The following is a 7057-nucleotide window of genomic DNA, read 5'->3' as shown; positions in this document are numbered from 1 at the left end:
AATTTTCTTATACTTCAATATAAAAATCTCCTGCAGGCATGAAGTTCTCCTTCAGATTTGGGTCAGAAAATGGTATTATGATCTTATCAAAGAAAAATTGTCTGGTTCATTTTTTTTTCTGAAGCTGATACTTCTCAGAGTGCAGGTCTTCTGTGTCCCCTGCAGCACTCACTGGTTCCCCCTAACACCCCCAATGTCACTACTATATCCTGCAGGGATGATGGTGTCTGTGCGAGGAACCAGTGAACACTACAGAGGACACACAAGATCAATGGATGGCCAGCCAGAACACTTATGGGAATCATTCTTCAGTGAATTGACGTTCAACAATGCAGGCAGTAGGGGAGTATTCAAACTCCTATTTTTGATTCAAGACTGCAATATATGAAATATTTCCTAAAAGTTTGTAGTAACGATCACCTATATTGTATTCCCCCCACCCTTTCATCCTAAGATGCTTAAAAAAGTATAAAAAATACTGACGTTGAACCCTTTCTTCCACGCTATTGTTGTAGGCACGGTTGATATCACTTAACATTCCCAAGTACCCAAGTTCCCTGCAGTACACAAGGGTGCCATGAAGTGGCTCTGAAGCTTACGCATATATTTGCAAATGTGCGCAAACTAAACCCCCGGTTTTAACATGAACTGTTAGCCCTTGTACACACGGTCGGAGAATTCGTCGGAATGTGTCCTATCGGACCGTGTTGTCGGATAATCCGACTGTGTGTGGTATGCATCGGACTGATTCTGTCGGAATATCCGTCAGACCCAATTTTCCAACTTGTTGGAAATATTTCCCGACCAACTGGTTCGATCGGACATACTCCGATCATGTGTAGCGAATTTTAATCGGACCCACGCATGCTCAGATCAAATTCCTACATCAAAGCTATTGGCTACTAGCCTGAATGTAGTCCCATTGTAACGAAATTATGTCATCACGTTCTGAAAGATCGGATTTTTCGACAACTTAGTCCGACCGTGTGTATGCAACAGTTTCGGACAAGATCCGGCGGACAAATTCCGACGGATTTGGTTGTCGAAATCTCTGACCATGTGTACAGGGGCTTAGACAGGGCAATTCAGTTTGTTGCAAGCTTGTTGGTAAGTGAGCTGGAATTTTTTTTTTTTTTTTTTTAAATGTGTCATCCTTCAATGTGTTCCTTGTTGCAAAGGCCAGTTATAGATTGGGGTGGTTGCCATATGTTTGCACCATTGGTGATTGGTAAAAAATATTATTAATATGTATGTGTATGTGTATATATATATATATATATATATATATATATATATATATATATATATATATATATATATATATATATATATTAATAATCATTTCTTCATTTTCCCAAGAATTTTGGAAACAAATTACAACTTCAAAAAACTCACCTTGCATCTTACTAAATACAGTACCTTGAACTGTCTACTTTCCAAAAAGGGAAAAAGAGGTCCTTTGAGGAGTTATTTGTACTGTCCTCACATCTCGGGGCCTCAAGAAATGAGACTGTCAGTACATCAGGTGGTACTGTGGCTTGTAGACTCTACAACTTTCACACTGATGCAGCACGACTTGCAGCGCAACTGCCTCAGGCGACCTGGACACGACCGCTGTGGCGACTTGTAAAATAACTTCTCTATAGAGTATAGTCCAAAGTGCAGCGCTTATTCAAGTTCAGTCATTGAAGAGACTGCTGTAGAAAATACTTTATGATAGTGAGGAAGCATTCACCATTTCCAAGGAGTGGAAGTAGAAGTCAATGCAAGTCGCCCCCAAAGTTGCACAGGAACCCTTTTCTAAGTCTGAGCGACATGTGTCGCTCCGATTGGAACGGTTCCATTGTACAGAACGGGACGCAACTTGTCAGGCGGCTAAATCGCCTGACAAGTCGTCCCAGTGTGAACTGATCCTAAATAATATATACTAATTTGGGTTATTATTACCAAAGATATGTTGGCCTAAATGTATGAATAAAAATTACTTATTTGTAAAATTGTATAATATAAACAAAAAAAAGTGTTTTTTGTTTTTTATTTTTACTCTTTTTTCACTTATATCACCAAAAAAAAAGCCCAGTGGTGATTAAATACCACCAAAAGAAAGTTGTATTAGTGTGAAAAAAATGATAAAAATTGTATTTGGGTACAGTGTAGCATGTCTGTGTAGTTGTCATTCAAAGTGTGAGAGCACTGAAGGCTGAAAATTGGTCTGGTAAGGAAGGGGGTAAAATCTTCCGGGGCTGAATCGATTAACCAATTCAATACAGGGCACTTTTACCCCCTTCCTGCCCAGACCCAAGTGCCCTGTATTGAAGTGGTTAACTGCTTCAGCCCTGGAAGATTTTACCCCCTTCCTGATCAGAGCACTTTTTGCAATTTGGCACTGCATCGCTTTAACTGACAAGTTGCGCAGTCATGCAACGTTGTACCCAAACAAAATTTGTGTCCTTTTTTTCCCCACAAATAGAGCTTTTTTTGGTGGTATTTGATCACCTCTGCGGTTTTTATTTTTTGCGCTAAAAACAAAAAAGTGTCAATTTTGAAAAAAAACAATATGTTTTACTTTTTCTATAATAAATATCCCCAAAAAGTTTAGACCAATATATATTCTTCTACATATTTTTGGTAAAAAAATCGCAATAAGCGTATATTGATTGGTTTGAGCAAAAGTTATAGCATCTACAAACCATGGGAAAGATTTATGGCATTTTTAGGGCTTTTTTTTTCTTTTTCATTTTTGGGATCATTGACATTTATACAGCGATCAGAGCTAAAAATAGCCACTGATTACTGTTTAGATTTCACATACAGAGAAGGGGTTAACACTAGGGAGCGATCAAGTGGTTAACTGTGTTCCCTAGTTAGTGTTTCTAACTGTATGGGGATAGGACTGACTGGGGGAGGAGACATATCGCTGTTCCCACTAGAAGGAACAAACGATATGTCTCTGCTCCCCTGACAAAAGAGGGATTTGTGTGTTTGCACACACAAATAGCCGGCGACGATTACAGACATTAGGTCCCCTGCCCTGCAGTGGGTGCACGCCCCCCTGGTGGCTCAGAGGGTACAACCTACCCATACTGGATTTCGCCCAGCAGAGCCATTTTGCCAACGTATATCAGCGTGAGCCGGACGACAAATGGTTAAGGAGGGTCCCTCCAGGCATACCAGCACTTAATCTATCCAATATTATTATATATGTGCTCTAACTTTGGAGGCTATCAAAATATGGAGAGTTAGGACTGCAGTACAGTAGGGTACCATGAAGTGGCCATGCAGCTTACGCTTAAAATTTGCAAATGTGTGCAAAATAATCCCCTTGTTTTAACATGAACCGTTAGACAGGACATTTCGGTTTGTTTGTTTTTTTTCACATGCATCGCATTTTCATGAGCTCCTTGCTGCAAAGGCCAGTTATAGGTTTGGATCGTTGGCATTTATTTGTATCCTGTCTAATGAACTCAAATCTCATAAGAATTCTTTCTGCACTGTGCAGGACTAGGGTCCACAATATAGGAGCTATTAGCTGCAGGCTCCAAGGTTAGCTTTAAGTACAAGTCCTATGGGGAAGATGTTCTATAAACAGATTTTCAATTTTGTTGAAGATAATAAACAGGGTGAAGTTAGGTTCAAACTGTTGCAATGTGATTTTAATCCAACTTTCACTGTGACTATGTAGTTCTACTTTGATGCAACCTGGATACAACTTTGATAAGGTTTGTATAGTCTATGGGGTTAAAATCACACTGGAATTGCACCAAGGTAGTGCAGGAACCTTTTGCCAAATCGATCTGTGCTTATTCTAATTTATGCTAACCGACACCATTGAAAACTAATGTGAATTCCACTGTCATGCAATTCTGTGTGAAATCTCACTAGTGTGACCTGGCCTTAGACAGCATACTGTCAATGTGACTTATTACATGAAATATGCAGGCATTGAGATTAGTCTTCGAAATAAGGTCACAGAGGTGTTTGTAACCTGCAGAACTAAAAGATTGTAGTGGGTGGGGCCTTCTAGGTCCCTCCCACAGCTCTTCATGGGATATTTGCAGCACAGTGATGTCACTATGCCATTTACAATGCAATAAATGGGCTTGCAAGATACTTGGTGCTCACAAAGTAAGTTTATATACAGTGCCTTGCGAAAGTATTCGGCCCCCTTGAACTTTTCAACCTTTTGCCACATTTCAGGCTTCAAACATAAAGATATAACATATTTATTTTTTGTGAAGAATCACCAACAAGTGGGACACAATTGTGAAGTGGAACTAAATCTATTGGATTTTTGAAACTTTTTTAACTAATAAAAAAATGAAAAGTGGGGCGTGCAAAATTATTATTATATATTATTATGCGTTAATACTTTGTAGATCCACCTTTTGCTGCGATTACAGCTGCAAGTCGCTTGGGGTATGTCTCTATCAGTTTTGCACATCGAGAGACTGAAATTCTTGCCCATTCTTCCTTGCAAAACAGCTCGAGCTCAGTGAGGTTGGATGGAGAGCATTTGTGAACAGCAGTTTTCAGCTCTTTCCACAGATTCTCGATTGGATTCAGGTCTGGACTTTGACTTGGCCATTCTAACACCTGGATACGTTTATTTGTGAACCATTCCTTTGTAGATTTTGCTGTATGTTTGAGATCATTGTCTTGTTGGAAGATAAATCTCCGTCCCAGTTTCAGGTCTTTTGCAGACTCCAACAGGTTTTCATCCAGAATGGTCCTGTATTTGGCTGCATCCATCTTCCCCTCAATTTTAACCATCTTCCCTCTCCCTGCTGAAGAAAAGCAGGCCCAAACCATGATGCTGCCACCACCATTTTTGACAGTGGGGATAGTGTGTTGAGGGTGATGAGCTGTGTTGCTTTTACGCCAAACATATCGTTTTGCATTGTGGGCAAAAAGTTCGATTTTGGTTTGATCTGACCAGAGCACCTTCTTCCACATGTTTGGTGTGTCTCCCAGGGGGCTTGTGGCAAACTTTAGACGAGACTTTTTATGGATATCTTTGAGAAATGGCTTTCTTCTTGCCACTCTTCCATAAAGGCCAGATTTGTGCAGTGTACGACTGATTGTTGTCCTATGGACAGACTCTCCCACCTCAGCTGTAGTTCTCTGCAGTTCATCCAGAGTGACCATGGGCCTCTTGGCTGCATCTCTGATCAGTCTTCTCCTTGTCTGAGCTGAAAGTTTAGAGGGACGGCCAGGTCTTGGTAGATTTGCAGTGGTCTGATACTCCTTCCATTTCAAAATGATCGCTTGCACAGTGCTCCTTGGGATGTTTAAAGCTTGGGAAATATTTTTGTATCCAAATCCGGCTTTAAACTTCTCCACAACAGTATTACGGACCTGCCTGGTGTGTTCCTTGGTCTTCATGATGCTCTCTGCGCTTTCAACAGAACCCTGAGACTATCACAGAGCAGGTGCATTTATACAGAGATTTGATTACACACAGGTGGATTCTATTTATCACCATCAGTCATTTAGGACAACATTGGATCATTCAGAGATCCTCGCTGAACTTCTGGAGTGAGTTTGCTGCACTGAAAGTAAAGGGGCCGAATAATTTTGCACGCACCACTTTTCAGTTTTTTATTTGCTAAAAAAGTTTAAATTATCCAATAAATTTTGTTCCACTTCACAATTGTGTCCCACTTGTTGGTGATTCTTCACAAAAAATTTAAATTTTGTATCTTTATGTTTGAAGCCTGAAATGTGGCAAAAGGTTGAAAAGTTCAAGGGGGGCAAATACTTTCGCAAGGCACTGTACTTTTTGGCTATTGCGAAGGATATTTTGATGAAAGTTTTGCCTGATGTTTATCTTTAAACAAGTAAATGTGTGTTCTCTCTGAAAATGTTCTAAACAAACAAGAGAAAACAGGAGAAACAGCATTTTAGAATAGTGTTTATTAACCTATGCACAGCCTGTACATTGTTCATACATTCCAATGATCTATCAATCGAAACCAGGATTCCCAGGGAATATTAATGTGTTTCCTTTGTAATAAAGGCCATTGAATCAGTGGCGGGTGGTGCTTATCATTTTTGGGGGGGGGAGGGGGGGCGCAAACAAACTGAAAAAAAAAAACATCAATTGCAACCACTGTGCCATCAAACTCAGCTACTGTGCCCATCAAGCGCAGCTACTGTGCCCATCAAGCGCAGCCACTGTACCCATCAAACATAGCCAATGTGCCCATAAAACGCAAACACTGTGCCATCAGATGCTGCCACTGTGCCATCAAACACAGGCACCGTGCCATCAAACGCTGCCACTGTGCCCATCAAACGCAGCCACTGTGCCCATTAAACGCAGCCACTGCGCCCATCAAGCGCAGCCACTGTGCCCATCAAACGCTGCCATTTCAGCCAATCAGGTGAGAGGTAACAGACCCAAGCACCTGATTGGTTGAGAGGTGGTTCAGTGTTAGCAAAGCGAATTCCTACTTTGCGAACACACAGCTGAGTGAACAGCTAACGCACAGCATTGCGCCCGCTTTTCACCTTTTTGAACGACTATAAGAGCCTATGGCTCTATAAGGTGCTTCCAAAAACCACCCCGCCTCTGTAATTCAGGTGCCTGGTGCCTGAGAAGGGGCCGAACACCTGAATAGGGGTGCCAGGAGAGAGGGGGCGGCACTCCTGCGCCCTTTATGGACGTACCACCCCTGCATTGAATAAAATCTCATTATTTGAAAATCCATAATATTTTGACATTTTTATATGCTGTGCAGTTCCCTTCTTATCCATTCCACTTCTTGTGACATGATCTTGCTATTTACAGGTTTAAAATGTAGGATTTACACATAAAATAACAGGACTTATTAGAACTTTGAAAATAGGCCAGTCAGCCCTCCAAAAATCTTCAAAGCTATTTTCTGACATTATTGTGAATGAGACCTTTGGCACTGGAACTGTATGATATGAATCAATTGTAACAGATTAAAAAAAAAGCAATTAAAGCATGTAAAGATGAAAATGAATGTTTAAAAACAGAATATTTGTCAAAATCAGAATAACTGTGTGACAGCCTTATGTGAGCGCTGCTGTT

This window comes from Lithobates pipiens, unplaced genomic scaffold (genome assembly GCF_037356315.1).
Source record: "Lithobates pipiens isolate NorthernLeopardFrog02 unplaced genomic scaffold, aLitPip1_a1.2 Scaffold_23, whole genome shotgun sequence".
NCBI lineage: Eukaryota > Metazoa > Chordata > Amphibia > Anura > Ranidae > Lithobates > Lithobates pipiens.
Note: the sequence above shows the minus strand (reverse complement) of the source record.